Raw genomic sequence first — 20395 nt, 5'->3', positions numbered from 1 at the left:
ACACACATGCACGCATGCACACACACGTACCCTGGAAGAGCTCAGATGATATGATTCTATGTAATAGTAAATGAAAAATTATCAATGATAAATCATTATATTAAGGAAAGTAATTGAGGGTCATTTATTTAAAAAGTATACTCCTGCTTGTCATTTATTATGTTTTATCTCTTTAGCTTCATTTAATCAGTTTCTCAAACTTCTTTTGGAACTCAGTGCTATAAGTTTGAGTCTTGGTTCCTTCTAGTTTTTTTTTTTTATACTCCTCTCTAGGGTAATGACCCTCAGCTTGTTCTTTTTAACTGGACTATAATTTCTATGGAGTGAATTGTAAAAAATTTTGTTTATAGTTGGATAAATTAGTCTTAATGGTAAAAATGCAGCTAAAATTATTGAGAAGGAAAATATATTAGATAATATTTTAAAATAATGTCCTGGTTCACAAGGAACATACATGGTTCTGTGCAGTTAAATGATTACATTCCTGATAGCTTTACTTGTAAAATCTGAGAAAAAGGAAAGATATTGTCATGGTGTGACCTAAACATGAGAAACAAAAGAACAACCCAAGAGTAGTCAACATAGAGAGCTGGGATAACAACTGCAGCTACAAAGACTAATTTTGAACAGGAAGCTAAGAGTCCGAAGAGTTCTTCCTCTTGGTCAAGTTGTCTAAAGTCTAAGTCAATTTTACTCCCGCAAATGGGGGTAATGTCATGTTATCATTCAACAAATACTTATTGGGCTTATGTGTTATGTGCCATCCTATCTGCTAGGAATATGCTAGAGGAAAAAATGATTAATATAAAGTCTTTAGAAATTCCTGGCATATAGAAAGCACTTAGTAAGTCATGTTAAATAAGATTGTACAAATGACAAATAAAAATTAAATATGCACAGATAGTAAGAAGGGGCTCCCTAGAGGCTCCCTAGAGGTGTACATAGATGCATGAGGATTTACAAAGCAAGGTGAAGGGACTGAGACATTTAACTGAAATGAGGTTCTGAGAAATAGGTTATTTCATATAAGATCCCATAACAGTATGTGCACAGTAGAATGGGGAGAAAAATAAGAAGAGCAAGATCTAGCTCTTCATAAAGGTTCTAATTAAACCTGTCATGTCCTAACATATGTGTCTATGTTTGTTTCTGCATGTATGGGTGTGTCAGGATGGGCAAAGGATGTGGGCAGAGTAGAATTCAGGAAGAGGTTGCAGTGTGGAAGACTGGGGAAGGCAAGGTAACTAGTCAGTCCATGGAGTAGAGATCAGAGCAGAAAGCTAAATCTGAAGGAAAAAATTACACTGACAATTTGGGTGATTCAAGAAGCACACAGGAGCCCAAGGATCATTCCTGAGATCTTTGATCTTGATTTTAGTTTTGGTCGGCAGGTGTTGGAAGAGGTCATCTCGAGGATGTGACCACTGGTTGACTCATGAGCTGGTCCCAGGCATTTGGAGACTCCTCACCTCTTTCCCTGTCCTTGGAATGTACATTCTGCCCACCCTTCCCACACTTGGAACAATTTCAAGGACATAGCTTTGAGAGAGTAAGATGTTACTGAGCCCACGTGACTAAACCAAGTAAGGCTTCTATATAAACTATGAAGATTCTGGTGGGTCTCTGCAGAGACCTACTTGTCTTATGGCTGTCCAAGGCAAGTGTAGTATATTAGTTCCCTAGCTTATGAAAACTGCCACAGACCAATCTGGAGTGGTCTTCCTCTTTCTTTTGTTTCTTCTTGCCCTCCGTGTATGGGGACCAGTTTCATATTTCATGTGGAGAATTCCCCAGTTTGTGACCCAGTGACAGGACAACATCTTAATCTGAATTTTGGAGAACTAGGGGACTGGATGAGCTTCCACTGTAAGTGATTTTCAAAGACTGAAGTAGATTTGGATCAGGGTGATTCCCTCAGTAGACTCAACTTAAGGCTTAGAAAGAATACAGGAGATCCTGTAAATTTGTCAAATTCTTATGTAAGGATTCAGTTATTACATATTTATTGACACTCTATGATCTTTCTCCATGATTATGTTTTTTTCTTTTATTCCATTTGTAAAAGGGATTGAGTTATTGGATAGAAGAGACCATAGGTGTCTTTACACTAAGCTGGGAATCATTATTCCCTGATAGATGAGGCCTCCTGGGAGAGAGAGGGGTTGGCTACAGAGGTGTGAATGTTGTCTCTACTAATATTCCTTCTTCTCAGCAGTTGGTGATTAATGTGGCTTCACATCTCACAGAAAAATACACAATTTAATAACTAGGGAAACATCCAGCTAATATAAAAAAAAGTTTTGATTAATTCACAGAAGAGAAAAGAAATATTTTAGAGAAACAAGCAGAATGTGACAGAAGGAAGACTAAAAGGTTCAAACGAAGTAAAGATGCAAGAGTAATTTAAGAGGCTAACTTACATCATTCCTTTCTTTTACCTCTCACACCCCTTTGCTAGGAGTGTGACTTGTCCTATCCTGTATGTGAACCCAGAATCCCACTAATAGTTCTATGATGGTGGTGTATGTTTGGAAATAGCCTCCAGGTTAAGCCCTGTCTCATCATTGTGGTACATTTTCATGTTGTGAGGGTTTCCTCTTTTCCTGGGATTTCTAGAGTCTATTCCTATATGTGTTCGCCAAACACTATATAGATGGAATATTCTATAGACGTTTCCCTAGCTTTAAAGTTTTTATTAGAGTTAATAACCTTTTCAAAACTGAATATCAAAGAATATTTCATCTGTGAGAGGAATTTTTCACATGTTCTTACACATTCTAAAAATATAAACTTAAGCTGTGTTGTAATAATTATATATACTATATCACTTTATGTATTACTATTCTGAGATACATGCACATTTGCCTGAGGGTGTATATAAGATGGTTAGTGTAAAGACATAAACAAAGTGGGAGGGTGATACCAAAGCATAAACGAAGAAACATTTAATGGAATGTTTTACACTTGGTATTATACTTTGAATATTCTATTTAGTGACAATTATAGACTTGAATTTGAGATAGAAAGATATTTTACTGGGCACCTAGGTGGCTCAGATGGTTAAGCGTTTGCCTTTGGCTCAGGTCATGATCCCAGGGTCCTGGGATCGAGTCCCACATCAGACTCCCTGCTCCTTGGGAGCCTGCTTCTCCCTCTGCCTCTCTCTCTCTCTCTCTCTATCTCTGTCTCTCATGAATAAATAAATAAAATCTTTAAAAAAAAAAAAGAAAGATATTTTACTGGCAGCAAATTCCAGGAGTAATTGTGTGGGCCGCTTAGAACTGCCGCCAGGGCCCCTTTCTGATTAGACCACTGATGAGAAGTTGTTGGTACCTTGTTCTCTCCTGCAGGCCATTTTCTTTTAATTTGTCAGTTCAAAGAAATTCATATGATTTGATCCACTTTTGAATATGAATAAAGCTCCTATAAGATAGTGAGATTCATATTAAGTCAGACCTCTCTATAAGGAAAAAAAAAAGAAACACCTTTTTTTTTCCTTTTTGTCTTACAAGATCTAAACCTTAAAACCCACTTTCTCACCAAATTCTTGACTCCTTAGTTGATGTAATAATCACAAATATTTTTTGAGCATTTGAAAAGGTGAACAAAATTTAAAATATTTTATTTATGATTTGCCTTAGATGCTGCTGGGAAAGTTCTAATTATGAAAACTAATAATTTTCTATATTAGTAAACAAAATATATGTATGGATAAAGTGGTATTTATAATTGAAAAAAGTTTTCATTTTTCTCTGTGTAAGGACTATTTTCAATTCCATTTCAGTGAAAACTGTAACTCTTAGAACTCTCAGAGCCTGAAACCTGTAACTTTTAGAACTTTTAGAACATTGGAAAATAGCTTATTATGCTAAAGGCCAAGAAGGAACTAGTTAATTTTTTTTTATAATTTTTTAAAGATTTATTTATTTATTTGAGGTGGGGAGAAGGGGCAGAGTGAGATGGAGAATGGGAATCTCAAGCAGACTCCCAGTTGAGTGTGGAGCCTGACACAGAGCTCCATCTCAGGACTCCTGAGATCATGATCCGAGCTGAAATCAAGAGTCAGATGCTCAATAGACTGAGCCATCCAGGTGCCCTGAAACTAGTTAATTTTGAATAATAAGCAGCTAGAATATTTTATCTTAAAACTTATTTTAAAGGGGTACATGAGAACATAATTAAGAGAAAACTGTTAAGTGCCAAAAAATTTGAAGCAATCTTTCAAAAGTGGTTTTCCTTTATATTATCTAGGAAAGATGATTCCTATAACCATTAAATGTAAACATATAATCCTAAAGGTATCAGAACAACAGTGATTCATTAAGCACTTTATGTGCATTTTATCATTTAATGATTTGAACAGTAATAACTGTAATAGTTATATATATATATATATATACAGTTCCACATAGCACTTTCACCTCATTAGTCAGTGTAATAAAATGATAATAAATTGTAGGAAAAAAAAAGATTAGTAAAATAAATTCCCAAATTTCAAAGAGTTAACAATTTAGAGATATATGTTAAATATACAAATATAACTTGGTAAATGTCATGATTGTGTTATAAGAGTATGGTTGGAGAGAGAACTTAATTATTTCTGGAGAATATTATTTATTTTATGTGATCCTCCTACTAATATGGTAGAGGTTCCCTAAAGTTTATTCAAGATTTTTTCCCCCGTATTATCTGCTCTTTCCCTCCTGACTTTAAACATTGACTAGACACTGATTCCCTCATGTCAGCACTAAAACTTGGTTAAGTGCCTCCCTTCCTAAAACATACATACACACAAAAGTAACTCAGACTCAAGTTCTTGTTCAGATACTTTCGCACCTCTCTCCTTTCATGCCTACCTCCTGTTCTTTTTATTGCTGATTAAACTGTCTCCCATCTTTCACATTACTCATTCACTCATCAAACCACTCACTGCAGGTTCTGCTGCCCAACATTTCAGGAACCTAAAGCCCTTATGGAAAAAAAATAAATAAAAGGAACTCTGATATATGATAAGCAGTTTGTCCAAAGTCAAGTAAATAGTGGAAGGTAAGTGAGGTCTCTGGATTCCAATGTTGCCTCAGAAATTAATTTATGTATTAAATATTAAATCAAAAAAGTACATATTATAATGCTAATCTGTTGAAATTAAATAAATTGAAAATTATTTGCTTGTTTTCAACACATAGCTCTTTGCTGATGCTCGCTGACATATAAACACATTTATGTAGAAAACATAATATACTTTAAAATTTTAATCTTAAATATGTGGAATATAAGAAATAGTGCAGCGGATCATAGGGGAGCGGGGGGAGGGAAAACTGGGAAGAAATCAGAGAGGGAGACAAACCGTGAGAGACTCTGGACTCCGGGAAACAAACTGAGGTTTACAGAAGGGAGGGGGGATGGGATAACTGGGTGATGGGTATTAAGTAGGGCATGTGTGGTGATGAATACTGGGTGTTATATGCAACTAATGAATCGTTGAGCACTACATCAAAAACTAATGATGTACTATATGCTTGCTAACTGAATTTAAATAAAAAATTAATACTGATAATTTAAAACATGTCAATAAGAATTATGTCCATAATCTTGTATAGAGCTGTCAGTGACTTTTTATTATGCTTAAATTCAGGTCCATGTTGCTTACAATGACCTAGAAGACTATGCTTACTGGGCTTTGCTGTCTCTCCAACTTCATCTCAGGTCACAGCGGGAGAAGAAATAGGGGTTGAGTTCTCTGGTAGTTGTGTGGAGCCAGAACTGACTCCAGGTAGCAGCCATTTCTGACCCTCTGTGATGGTATGAAGAGCCACTTAGGAAATAAGCTTCCATGAAGAATGGTAAAAAGAGAAATCAACTCTTGAATATTATGATTTTTTAAAAAAATATTTTTATTTATTTGTCAGAGAGAGAGAGAGCACAAGCAGAGGAGGCAGGAGAGGGAGAAGCAGGTTTCCTGCTGAGCAGGGAGGCTGATGTGGGACTCGATCCCAGGACTCTGGGATCATGACCTGAGCCGAAGGCAGATGCTTAACCGACTGAGCCACCCAGGTGTCCCTTGAATATTAGGATTTTAAGAAACCCTGTGTATGCCACAACATAATATGCTGTGTTGAAAGATTGGTGATCTTGAAATAGAAATTTTCCTGACTCTTTTCATATAGTGATGGCAGCAGTGAGAAGCACCTTACTCCCTTTCAGGAGAGCTCAATTTCTAACATAGCAAGCATCCAATAAATATTTGTTGAAATGAATAAACAAATGAATTAATGAGAATCAATTGACACCCTTTTAATAAGTACTATTAATTTGGTTCATCACAAAATTAGGGATAGCATGAGAAATTTAAACTGTATTTAACTGTATTTCACTGGGCGAGACCAGTTTTGGATTTTGTTGGTCATTTTTTAATGTCCTAGACAGAATTATCATGGGTTGCTTTGGGATTCACCATTAAGTAAACGATGCTGCTGAGACGACTCTAAAAATTTCAACAAATTATCAAAATTATAAGAGGTACTTTACAAAATAACCCATAAAGTTTAGTAGTTTGCCCTTCAGAATTTTTTTAATAGTAGGTCATTTTTAAAGCAAAGGGTTATTTAAAGTTAAGTGTATTCGGCTTGGGTTTCTTTTGTGACCTTTCTTTGAAATCACATCATTTTAGCTTGGTGTGAGATTTAAAAAAAAAATACAAACAAACAAAAAAATGGAAATTGGGATTAGAGATATCATCATGTATGCAGAGGCACCATCAGTACAATCATCTCACAGGTAAGACTGATAGCTGGAAAGAAGGGTGAATAAATGGCAGTTTTGCATTTGAACCTGTCTACTTTTATCATACTATTCATTGAGAATAAGATAAAACATTTTAGGACATTTCTATTTAAGGAGAAATATTTTCTGTGGTTTGTTTTCATTACTAAAATGATTGTCAAATATAGTAACAAAAATAGATGGCACTATTGGGTCAATATATACGAATCTGGTTTGGAAAGGTAAGAAAGGGGATAGAGAACGATAAACAGGGTATCTAAGAAAGGTGGATTCAAGAGTTAGAGCAACTGGTTTGGTGATGGCAGTGTGAATGAGAATTTTTTGTGTTTTTGTTAAGCTTGGAAAATATCTAGACAGTATATTAGAATATCCTTAGATTCAACTTATGTAGCAAATTATAATTTCCCAATTATAGTAAAAGTATATTTTAATTTTTATGTGTTTCAAATAAATATATTTAAAAATCTTAAGTGGTTAAAATTAACTATCTGGTTATACTTTATCATCTTAATCAGCATTGCTAAATACTGCTAATATTTTAAAATAGTCATTCATTCAGAAGTCATATTTTACTCATTTTGATTCCAATCAAAAAAAATAGTTATAGTGAGAGAATGTAGGAACTAGGTATTTACTCACGGCACAGTTTACAGGGTACTCTTCACGTATATATGCCTTGCTACTCCAGAATAACCTTGTGAACTTGAGCATCATTTCACAGAAAAGAAAACTGAATGGCATAAGTAATAAGAAAAGGAACTAGATATAGAATTGAGATCTTTGGCTCTGTAGGTCATGGATATTCAAATATAGCAATTTGGAAGGAGTCCTTAAAATACATGACACTGATGGTCAGTAAATTGGAGTTTATTTATAGTTCTGCCATGAAATAACCGTAAGCTCTTAAATATGCTAATTAACCTCCTTAGGCAGTGGATTCCTCACCTGTAAAATAATAAGATTGGTTTAAACATTAGTTGTAATTCCTACTATCTCTGAAATTATTCCCTGTGGCTGGGACTCTACCATCTTCATGCACATCTAGTGGGGGTGCGGGTATCCAACATAGTGGCACATTTCCCTACTTAAATTCGGGACCAACTCAACCAAGTAAATAAATAAAGAACAACATGTCATATTTATTTTTCGTGAAGTTTTTCTTAGAGGATGTAGTTTATATTTGTGCAAAAATAGACCCAAGTGAACACCCTAAGATAGATTAACTCACCAGTAACCACACTGAATTGAGCCAGCCATTCCCCATTTTCAGAAGCAGAATCTGTCCCTTATATTATTTATGCCATGGAGGAACAGTGAAAAATGAGTCTTCTCTTTTCAAGGCCCAGTTTCTAAGGGAAAAAAAAAAACGAGTCAGGGGTAAAGCCCTAGATGATTGGAAATTCACTTTCTCATACTCAGCAATTGGATAACTCTCTCAACCTCTTCCACAACCTCTGTTGTGGAAAAATGAAGGATAAGAGAAAAAGCCAGAGATCCTATGTCAGCTTGTGTTCCTCCTCTTGAAATGTCAAGAGTAAGTGTTTTCTTCTTACTATTTTGCTTAGATTGGACCTTAAATTATATATATAACTCAAACCTAAAAATTCTATACTCAAATTCTTAGAAGAAAGAATAAAAATTGCTGAGTTTTGAAAAAATCTGACTATATGAATGTGTTTATCCTATTTCCTTCATGTGGTTTGGCTTTTTGCTATAACAGTTTCATTAAATGTAATGATAGTCAAGGACCCTATTCTTTGGTTTGAAATTCACTTTTTTTTGTTTGTTATAACTAGCTAATCTCTCTACATTCACTAAAAATAGTCAATTTTATTACATTTGTGGTGCTCAGATGTCTTCTTGTGTGTTTACCAGATTTTAAAGGTTTACTAGATTTTCTAGATTTAAAAAAAAAACAGTTTTTTATAGATTTTTTTTCTTTGTGTATCTTACATTCTTCAGTTTTGCATATGGAGCTATATTACAAGTTTGAAGGAAAAAATATATTCTATTTTTTGATCAATTCTTATTCCACTCTAAGTTGTGGAAGATAGCTCATATCTTATTCATAGCTTATTATTAATTGGTCTTCTCATAGATCAAAATCTGAGAACTAGGTCATTGCCTTTTTGCTTAGCACTTTAGAGTATGATTCACAATACAAAGTTTGGAACTGAAATAATACCTTCCACGTTTGTTGTTCTCTGAAATTGACCTTTAAAATCTCATAGTCTTCTTGCTAATATGAGACAACAGAAAGTTATTTCCTCTAGAAATTTTGGTTACTAAAAAAATGAAAAAAATATATATGAGTGGTGAGCACTGTGAATTGTGCAAGACTGTTGAATCACAGATCTGTATCTCTGAAACAAATAATGCAAAATATGTTAAGAAAAAAAAGAAGAAGATAGCAGGAGGGGAAGAATGAAGGGGGGAAATCGGAGGGGGAGACGAACCATGAGAGACGATGGACTCTGAAAAACAAACTGAGGGTTCTAGAGGAGAGGGGGGTGCGAGGATGGGTTAGCCTGGTGATGGGTATTAAAGAGGGCACGTTCTGCATGGAACACTGGGTGTTATGCACAAACAATGAATCATGGAACACTACATCAAAAACTAATGATGTAATGTATGGTGATTAACATAACAATAAAATTTAAAAAATATATATATGAGTGGTAGAGTAAATAAGGGAAAAAAAGAATTAAGAGGACCAAGAAAGTAACTAGAGATCTTAGGAAAATAAATGTACTTCTATAGACACATTTTCCATTTGAGAGTAAAGAATGAAAAATATTTATAAATTATATATAAATAAATAATTTTGCTAGGAATACAAATATTTCCTTAATAAAAATATTTATTGAACATAGACAGTCTATTAACTACTGTGTTCAGGCATTGGGTTCAATATGAATAAAATATGGTCTTTTAATTCAAGGTGGAGGGGACAGACACTTAAGATAACAAGTTAATAAATGAACTCAACTTTCTAATGAGGAATACTCAGAATGCTCTTGGGCTCAAGAGAGATACCTGTTCTATCTGATGTGTTGAGGTAAGAAAGAGAGGAGGAAATTCAATAAACACTTGCCATAGTAGATTCTTAAAATGAGATTCAAAGAAACCTAAAAAATGTCGTCTCAACTAGCTTAGATAGAGATTAGTTTATATGTATTTTACAACACATAGCTAATGGTACAACTCAACTAAATAGAGTATTTTAAACATCGGGCATAAAAAATAAATAAAATCTATTTATTGAACACTGGGCTTAACAAAAGGGAAGATGAACATGACATCAATTGTTATTTGGCCTCTTCCATGCTATTGAGCCATTCTGTTTCATTGTTGTATGGTTAGCAATGGATTTGATACTAATGTTCACTCTTGGACCATCATTTAGAAGCACCAAAGCTTATTTTCAAGTCACTTGGTTGTTGTTAAGAAGGAGGGAGTCTGGGATGATTTGAATCTACTCTAGAGTCACAGAGATTTTCTTCTATGATTTCTTCTAGAAGTTGTATAGTTTTAGCCTTTTAATTTAGATACATTTAGAGATTTAGAGTTGATATTTGTATAATGATGTGAAGGAAGGGTTAATGTCCCCTCTTTCTCCCATGCAAATACCCTGATGTTCCAGTATCATTTCTTGAAATAATTTCCCTTTTTAAATTTAATTTCTTTTGTCCTTTTCTTGAAAATCATCTGAAAATATATAATCGGGTCTTTTCCTGAATTCTGCTCTGTTCCTTTGCCAGTGCCTGTCCTTATGCTAATACCATGTTGTCTTGATTAGTGTAGCTCTCTAATAACTCTTGAAATCAAATTATATAAATCCTTTCCCTCTCATTTTTTTCATACTTTGTTTGTCTATTGTAGGTTATTTACATTGAAATGTGTAATTCTTTTGTCAATTTCTACATTGAAAAATATCTGCCAGAATTTTTATTGTGATTAAATTGAATCTGTAGATCAATTTGAGGAGAACTGATGTCTTAACCACATTGAGTGTTCAATTTGTTAAATATGGCATGCCCTCCATTTATTAGGTTTTCAATATTTTTCTCAGCAGTATTTGCAGTTTTAGTATAAAGACTCAACATCTTTTTTAGTTAACTCCAACTATTTTGTCTTGAAAATTCCATACTTCAAATATTACATCAGTACAAACTTTACTGCTTTTATTACAGACTAATACTGATTTATCAGATATATAGCAATGCAAACTCCAATTAAAAGTCCTGATATTGTATTAACATATTTGGATATATATGAATGCAGTACAATAGAATTTTTAAATAAGTCTTTTTTTCTAACAAAATGTATTAGTAAAATTAGGTAGAAATATCTGAATGTATCGAAGAATCCATAAATTGACCACAATAAATAATGATAAGAAATTATTGATAGAACAGTGGCATCAGGTCATTTGTTCCTTTAACTTTATAGTTTTTAACAAGATTTATCTGTAAAAACAATTATTTTTCTCAACCGAAAAAGCAATTGAAATAAATACAACTCAATAGTAAAGTAAATATTTTCTCTTTTCCTTTTAAAAATATTAAACTGTTTAATGATATTTCACTTGCTTCCTTTGGTTTCCATTTGTAGTATTTAAGGAGTTTTAAACTGGATGTATTTGCATTTCTAAGCTTCCAAACTTCACATAATGCAGTTGTCATTTTAAAATCAATTATTATACTTCTATCGCTCACATATACTTGTCTGTTATTTTCTCACTTAGTTAAATTTAGGGGTACCCACTCTTAAGACTTTTGAATGAAAACCACTAACCTTTTCTCTTGGCTTTCTTTATTTTTTCCCCTTTATTTCAGGCAGGCAATTGAAAAGCATAGTAGTTAGGAGAAGGGAAATTTCACATCATCACATGGTTCATTAAATAGCTAACATTTTAGCTCTATGTATGAAACAAAAGGTTTTTGAAATAACTTAATTGTATAGACCAAATAAAATTTATACAGTATAATCACCATAAAGGCAAATTTTACACATAGAAATAGTAGCATATACACACAAACATACATAAATACACACATGACCACCACAAACACAACCACCATTTTTTTTTTTTTTTTGGTAAATGTAAATGCAATTCAATATTCTAGATGTTTAATCATTTCAAAGAGTAAGGTTACCCCAAATTGGATTTAATTCTACTTATCTTAGGATGCAAGTTTTGAAGAAATGGAATAAGCCAAAGTTAGCAGCTTGCCACTGTTTCATCTCTTAACCAGACTGTGGACTGAGCTCTACATGTCTGACCTTTTGTCTCATACGTTACATCTGCAATTAACGTGGTTCAGTGCACCTCTTGTCAGTAGCTGTTAATGAGATTTAAAGCCATCTTTAAAACCAGCTTAAAAAAACATTAGTGTTATTTGATGGCATTTTTCTCTCTGCTTTAGTATTATGCGTATTAAAGGAACACACAAATTGGTGTTCGGCACAGATGTCCATCAAGCATCTGATATATTACTCCTGTTAAATTTTAGTATAATTTCATAGATTTGTGTAAAGTTTCCTTAGACTAGGAATATTCTCTTTATAACTGTTATTTCTGTTTGTTTTTTGATCTTTGCCTCAGTCTTATTCACAAATTTAGAGATAGGTTGACCCATATTGAGTGTCAAGATCATTTCAAACTATTCCTAAGCCAAAAGTCGTGGTAATTACAAAACTAGACACTCTGGCAAATACTTTGAATTTTCAGGATCTTTAATGTGTTAACATATTTGTAGTTCACCAAAATCAATAAAGCATATTATATTGTACAACTTATAAAGTATGATGCATATGTAATTTGTAGAAATTATAAATACCCTTTGACTATATAAAAAATCTTATAAGAAAAGAAAAAATATTTATTCAATACATATATTCCAGACATTAGGTAAATATAAAAAATATATACAATTTTTTTCTCATCATATTGGCAAACAGAATGCAAAGGAAAAATTCTCTCATTCAATTTTAATGGGAGCATAATTGGGTATAAAGATTTTAGGATTGAATTTTTAAAATATGAGCTTTGCGCAGTGGCAGTATCGTAGCCAATGAGGTTTATCCGAGGCGCGATTATTGCTAATTGCATTTTTAAAATATGTATGAGAAAACTAGAAGGTTTTAAAAATCTCTCAATCATATACTCCTCTTCAAGTATACATACTAAATAAATAATCAAGTTGAAACAAAAGACTTATGTACATGTAGTATATTATGATGTTGTTTTAAATAACAAAATATTAGAAATTACCGTGTTGTCATAATTATATAAGACTGTACATATATAACAGGCACTATTTCATAGTCGGGAAAATATGGTTCAATATTTAAAAAATAATGAGAATAAATGCTTAAATATTAGAAAGCAAGAAGAAACCAATTCAAAACTATAAATTCAGAAAAATGAGTATGCTTGGAGACATGTTAGATAGCTGGACAGGCAAGCAACAAATAGGTAAATGCACCATTAACTGTGGCTATTTATCACTGTTGGAATTATGGGTGATTTCCAGTTTCTATACAGTTTATGTGTATATAGATTTTCTCCATAATGTATGTATGTATTCAATGATCAGAAAAATAGTGTGTTAGATTAAAATCAAACCAAACAATTGTAAAACTACCTACACAACTCTCCCATTTCCAGGGCCAACTCTAATGAAACCTTTTATTCAAGCCCTTTATTTTCACTGCTGTTTTTTTTCTGACTACAACAGAGTTTGACCGCTCAATGGCAATAGGAGATGAGTTTTTAAGTATCTTGAATAAAATGAGTCTTTTCGTTTGGCATATTAATTTCTAACTGTTCACTGTCCCTTAACATCTCAATGTATCATGGAAAGGCCCCTTGAAAGCACAGCTAGTGGGCATTATTGTTTGAGCCTTGCATGACTAATATTATTGATTTTCCATGTTTATTGTGTACACCAAATTCTTTTTTTTTTACAAACACTGGTTTTAGAAAAATAGTTATATCTGTACATGTTCAAAGATTTATTACACTCTTCTAGAAACCTTAAAAGCAAAATTCAACTATAATTAGTGCAACATAAGAACAAATATGGATAGAAATATGTGGATATGCAAGGGTATACAAAACGATCAATGTTAATTTATTATCTGCACTCAGAATCCTTATAAGACTTAGAGAATTTGACTATTTTCTTTTCTAGCAGCAATGTGTGTGCTTGTTATAAACATAATCTGTATCCAAAACTTAATACAAGTCAAAAGGAACATTTTCTTATTGACTGATGAAACTATTAACATGAAATGTCAATGTGACAGAAAAGCCTCTGTTACCTGAGAGAATTTGTTGTTTTGCAGATTTCTATCCATATTTATTTTATAAGTTATTTTACATTTTAGAAAACATTTTCCTATTAATTTTTCTATAGTATACTAACCATAGCATCAAAAAATTTCATCTTTGCTCTATATTTAATGGTACTTTTTCAAACAAAATAATTACATAATTGTATTAAAATGTTTTTAAGAATTTTAAAAAGAATTTACTTGTGAAGAAATTAAGATATAACTGGATCTATTCAACATTCCTAATCCTTATGTTTTAATTGATGGAAAGTCATGTGGTTCTAATAGTTGAATCTGAAAAAAAAATCACAGATAAGATATCAATATTTTCTTAGATTAAAAAATTAAATATTTTATTACTACTTAATATTTGAATATTCTTACAGAATTTAAGATTAAATATATATTTCAGTTACCTACCAAATATTTTAAAGTTTTCAATGTAATGCTTACCCTATTGAAATAGTAGTCTTCATATCCCTGAACTTTTGAAACCTGATTGTTTCCTTCCAATAATTGTTTTCACCCCATAAACATTGTAGGGATTAGCTTGTAAAAGTAGTATTTTCATTTTGCTGATTTTTCTCTCAGTTTCTGTGGATTTTTGCTCAGAATTTTTGCAATAACCAGTGCCTTTATTCAGGGCATTCCACAGCTCAAGATCTGGCTAAATACAATTTGTGACAGATCCCTGTTCCATATCCACATCTTTCTATATAATTACTAGTATCTATGAAATCTCTTGATCAAAGAAGGTTGCTTTGATTATTGTAGTACAAATTACTTAAAACAGATCCCTCAAAGTTTCCTGGGAGCCTCATTTCAACAATTAGGCATTGTAAACTTATTACATCACCCCACTAAGCAATACTTCTCAATGACATGATGTTTTATTGGCAGTCAAGACTCCAAGAGAAATATGTGCTTTGATATATTGGTAATTCAAAAAAATAGTTATAAGGCTTCTACCCCTGAGAAGATAGAATAGACACAATTTTCCCTACTTTTCCTGCAAAGTGTAGCAGAAAACCCTGGAAATGGTATCTAAAATATAAGAAGACTCTGAAATATGAAGAGAAGGCTGGCCAGCTAGGGACCTTGGAATATGTGGAAGGATGCAGTGGCAAGTTCTCTGGATTTTCTTTTTGTCTTCACATATCCCAAACTGAATGCTAGAAAAGTCAGCATTATAGAAATATTGAATGGGCCAGGAAAAAAAACAAAAAACAAAAAACAAAAACCAAAAAACATAGTCCCATGACAAGTATGTTCTGTCTGGCCAAAGAACCAGGAATGGTTCTTCCCGGAACCATAGCAACACGGAAAACTTTTTGACAATAACTGCCAAACAACAGAGAACAAATTGCAGCCCCAGCTCAGTTGGCAAAGGCTGAGAGGAAAACTAGATAGACTTCCACCCTCGCAGGCACACCAACCTACCCTCCACAGTGATGTTCGAGAACCCCGAGTTGAGGACCAAGATTTTCATCATCTCTTGAAAGTAGGGAGCCCACCCTCTCCTGGTGTCGGACCACATGGGGAGACTGGAATTTTGCCTCCACCACTTGTAAGATGGCACCACCGTCCCCATTTCTGCCAGGGTGACGTTAGAGAGGACTGAACTTTCGCCATCACCGAGCAGTAACAAGGCCCCTTCCACAGAATTGCACTGGAGATTAACACTAAGAAAATTTAAAAGGAATTTATACAGTTATTTCTTTAAATATAAAAACAAAACCATTACATGATAAAATAAAGACCATGTTTTAAAATGAGTATGTTTTAAAAAATTAAAGCAAATGTGGTGAAAAGAGTGACATTGTTATATTTTTCAAAACCTCCTTAATGTGTCACAGCTGCTTCTGCCTTCAATTGCTTGTGATATATGATTTTGAATGAAGTACATAAAAAATAGACTATATATATAGGGATTTGGAAAACAGAATTTTTAATAAACTTTCTAGATAACTGTGACTTTGATACTACACCAAAACTTGACAAATGGTAAGGTAAGGTTAGTTGCAGTATGGAATAAAAAAGTCATTGAACTGAACTTTTCATACTCTGTTGCATTAAAATCCATTAGTCTGCCTTGATGTTTTAATGCAGACTTGGAGTCATGGGCAATTTGTGTGTCTCCCAACGGCAAGGATCTAATCTTTATGATCTAGAAGAAAATACCCACTTTCCTTAGTACCTCACAATGCAAAATATCCCGTCTGTCTGCCATACTCTGATAAGACACTCCAGTTAAAGAGCCACCCTTCATCACATGACCTGCCCTAAAGTCAGGGGTTTCATATAAAAATGCATTTGTAGAGGGCACCTGGGTGGCTCAGTCATTAAGCGTCTGCCTTCGGCTCAGGTCATGATCCCAGGGTCCTGGGATCGAGTCCCACATCGGGCTCCCTGCTCGGCGGGAAGCCTGCTTCTCCTTCTCCCACTCCCCCTGCTTGTGTTCCCTCTCTCGCTGTGTCTCTCTCTGTCAGATAAATAAATAAAATCTAAAAAAAAAAATGCATTTGTAGAAAAAAGGGAAGTCTGTAGTATTAATTCACGATGCCTCAAAAAACTGCTGTCATATGATTGCACCACCCCATGTTGTGATCCTGTAATACTTCACTGATTTTTTTTGCCATCCTTTCGTGGATGGTAATGGATAGAAGTTACGGTCGTTTTGGATTCCAAGTCAAATATCTCCATGTCCTCTCATCTGTTTAAAAATAGAGATGAAGTGGCCTCGAGAGACAATGTTCTTATTTGCTAGAGCAAACAGTAGAGGTCTTTCATTCCAAGATATGAAAGATACTAAAATTAATCAAGGATACAAATATTAATGTGGTGGAAAACCAGAGTTCATAAAAAAAGGAGACTGGACGGTTTGTCAAAATCAAGATGTTAGGAACAGATACTAAAAACCAGATTAAAGAGCCAGATATTTTAATTTTTACTGGGGCATGGTTTGTGAGAGGGATAAGGCCGGGACAGATATCTTGGGTGACAACAAGGAAAAGAGCATTCATTCTTAGACCCGGTGCTCTAGGTGTGGTAACAGTGGTGAATAGAGTTATTTAGATACCATTTTTATTCCACCAAACTGATACTGTATTCACTTTTCTAAATGGTTGCATCCAACAGTTCTCAAAGCTTGTCATTTCTGTCTCTCTTAAATATCATTAAGTATTTTTCAAAGTAGTATTTTTGACCGTGGTCTTTTATTCTTAACTTTTTTGTTTAATTTACATAATGTATTTGTAAATTTAGATGAAAGGATGGAATCTATCTCTTTTTCCCCCCCTTATTTCATCTCTGTGTTCTGGTCATTTACTATGATGTTACACTTTTGTGATTTATTCCAGTGATGACAGAATCAGAGTTTAAAGGAGAAGCCACATCTTCTTCCCTTTGGTGAAATAATATAGTTTGGAGAATTTTGCAGAAACTGCGGATAATTTTCCTCCAGCTTTTCTTTCAGAGGTTTGACATGTACCTCTTCAAGAAGAGACTTACATTGCCCTTGATTCTGGAGGATGTTTTAGTATTTTGACAGATAAAGACATTGTCTGTATCTGTATCTGTGTCTGTAGACATATGTCACATCTGTATCGTATCTATACATAGGTATAGATATAGGTATAGACATAGACAATAGATATAGGTATATAATCTCCCCCATTCTGTTCCATCTCCATCTAGTTAGGCATTTATGAACTGAGGTAATCTTGCTACTTTAGCTGTGGCCACAGTTCTCTTCCTGTGCTGTATTCTTCACTGGCAACTAGCAGGACTAAGTTCCAGCTATCCATGGTGGCAGTGCACTTGATAAAGCATTCTTTATTGATTGGTGTTCCTTTCCTGTTTTACTGTTCCACTCCTCAATTCAGATTCTCTGAATCTCTTCCCAAATATACTACTTGCATTCTTATATCCTTGCTTTAAAGTCTGTGCCTGGGGGATTGAAAACTAAAAATGCCACCTTTTTCACATTTTTGTTTATATGGTACCCATATAAGTACACTAGGTACTCTTTTCTCATCAAGAGATTCTCATGGGCCTCATCATGGGAGAGTCTTCAGTTAGAACATTGTGAAGTCATTAAAATCCTAAAGCTGGTCAGTGTTGACAGCAAACAGATGCCAAGAGGAAGGAACATTTTCAAGGACATGTGGAAAATTCTTAGAGATGAGGAATATACATCTCATTCAGATGCACAAATCATGTCCTCACAAGTACACCTGGGCCAAGAAACTAGCCTCAACCCGACATCAGTGATTCATTAATGTAGGTAATAGAATAACAGAGAAAACTCAGCATCCTACTGTGAGAAACTCTCACCTCTCAAATATAGTGTGGTTCTTTCCCTGTGGAGACTTGTTAGAATGAATTGCCAACTTTTGAAAGTCCTATGTAGTGTAGATTAAATGTGTTTTCAAGTGGACCTGGTGAAACTCCAGCCCTATATAATATCTGCTTGAGGGCGGCCTGGGTATGGAGGGAGTCAGGATTGATATCTGATCTGGCTCTGCATCCTTGCTAAGTACCAAGCATTCACAGGCTCAGTGTCTCCTAGAAAGAGGACAGTGAATTTTATGAGGAGAACAACAGATACCCAAATTAGCATCTTCATAAATATATACTTCTTTAGTTTTCATTGCAGTACAAGTTCACACCCATACACGATATATGTGCATACACACATAATATAAATATAAATATGAATACACATACACATTTATATTTTCTTCTGCAAAATCTTAATTGATCCTTTAGATTACACATATATATATGTATATATATATATACATATATATACTTAATTGTCAAAACTAATTCTGAGTACTATTAAAAGCTGTCTTTCCTATCAAATTCTGACATAAAAAAATACAAATTTCTTTGCGGATGTTGCATGGTAGTTATTAGTTACCAAATTCACACTCTCACAGATCAAAAAATTAAGGCTGAAGGAAGTAAAAATGTGGTTTAAAGTCTAACCTGCTGCCCTCACTGTATTTCACATCCTCTCAGGATTTTTATCATATTTCTAAATCTCATTACTCACATAAGCTTCCTAAACTTGGTTCATCCAGCAAGGAGGTTCATAGATTTCTTTTTTTTTTTTTAAAGATTTTATTTATTTATTTGAGAGAGAGAGAATGAGAGAGAGCAAGCACATGAGAGGGGGGAGGGTCAGAGGGAGAAGCAGACTCCCCGCCGAGCAGGGAGCCTGATGCGGGACTCGATCCCGGGACTCCGGGATCATGACCTGAGCCAAAGGCAGTCGCTTAACCAACTGAGCCACCCAGGCGCCCCAAGGAGGTTCATAGATTTCTAACTTAACTTCAGCATCTGTTAAAGCAAAATAAATTTCTATAATAATTTAAACTGGTCATAGTACCAAAAAAAGTGTCTTGAAAGGATATACTAATTAGTGTGAGTATACTCAAAGAGCCACAAGAATTATTCTATATTATGAGTGCTATTCTACAAAAGACAAACAAGAGCATGTTGAAACTTTAGCAGTCAGAAAGACAAAACAACCAAAGAAATGTTGACTTTTTATTTTTCACTGTCATTTAGATTTTGTAGAACCAGCCATCTGTTTACTTTTGCCTTTCTTATTTCAAATAAAATAAATACTTTTCTAGTCCAATCCCATGTTACTTCCACCCAGAGTTTCGTAGAAACTTTCATCTGAACGTGGCCTTTGAAGAAACCACATATCTAGTGAAATGCTCCAGCCCTTTTCGGAAATAGTCTTAGAGTCTTTGTAAATGTCAAAGGAGAGCCACAAATCTCAAACAGTTGCCAAAACCAGAATATCTCTGAATGTCACAGTGATGCTTGGTACAAGCCTACCATACAGGGCTTTTGTGTGAGTGTCAAATTCTGTCAGGTTCATCTTAAAGTAGCATAGCATTTTAGGAGAGGGTTCAAGAGGTTTAGGGTGAAATAATATTCATGTTTTGCCTGGGTCAACAGTTACTACAGTTGGCCATCATCAGGTTGAATAGAGGCATGTTACTGCATTTCAATTACAGGGAAGTTCTTCAATGATTTTATTTTTTTCCCCACAAAGCTATGATTAACCATATTTTGATGCTCTATACTTAAGTAACCAGCTATTTCCATTTTATTTGAAGTCACTGGTGATTTTCTGACATTTTATTTAGTGACATGGGTTAATTTCAAATTCATCAAGAGATTTTCACAACTGCGACACATTAGGTTACTATAGCAGCAAGTTAGTATTTCTCATAAATTTTAGGGATCC

General features: G+C 34.1%; 1 long non-coding RNA gene and 1 other non-coding gene across 3 annotated transcripts in view; both read left to right on the top strand.

Annotated features, from left to right (window-relative positions):
* Positions 1-20395, top strand: part of LOC129045655 (uncharacterized) — a 389119-nt gene that overhangs the window by 42450 nt on the left and 326274 nt on the right. The gene's annotated exons all lie outside the window — the stretch shown is intronic.
* Positions 12832-12967, top strand: LOC123839951 (U4 spliceosomal RNA). The gene has a single exon (XR_006789804.1). It is a non-coding gene; the product is annotated as a U4 spliceosomal RNA (small nuclear RNA).

Source organism: Mirounga angustirostris, unplaced genomic scaffold (genome assembly GCF_029215605.1).
Source record: "Mirounga angustirostris isolate CCGP_5_RB_7025 unplaced genomic scaffold, mMirAng1.0.hap1 SCAF_3, whole genome shotgun sequence".
Classification (NCBI taxonomy): Eukaryota; Metazoa; Chordata; class Mammalia; order Carnivora; family Phocidae; genus Mirounga; species Mirounga angustirostris.
Note: the sequence above shows the minus strand (reverse complement) of the source record. Positions and strands in the feature narration are given on the sequence as shown.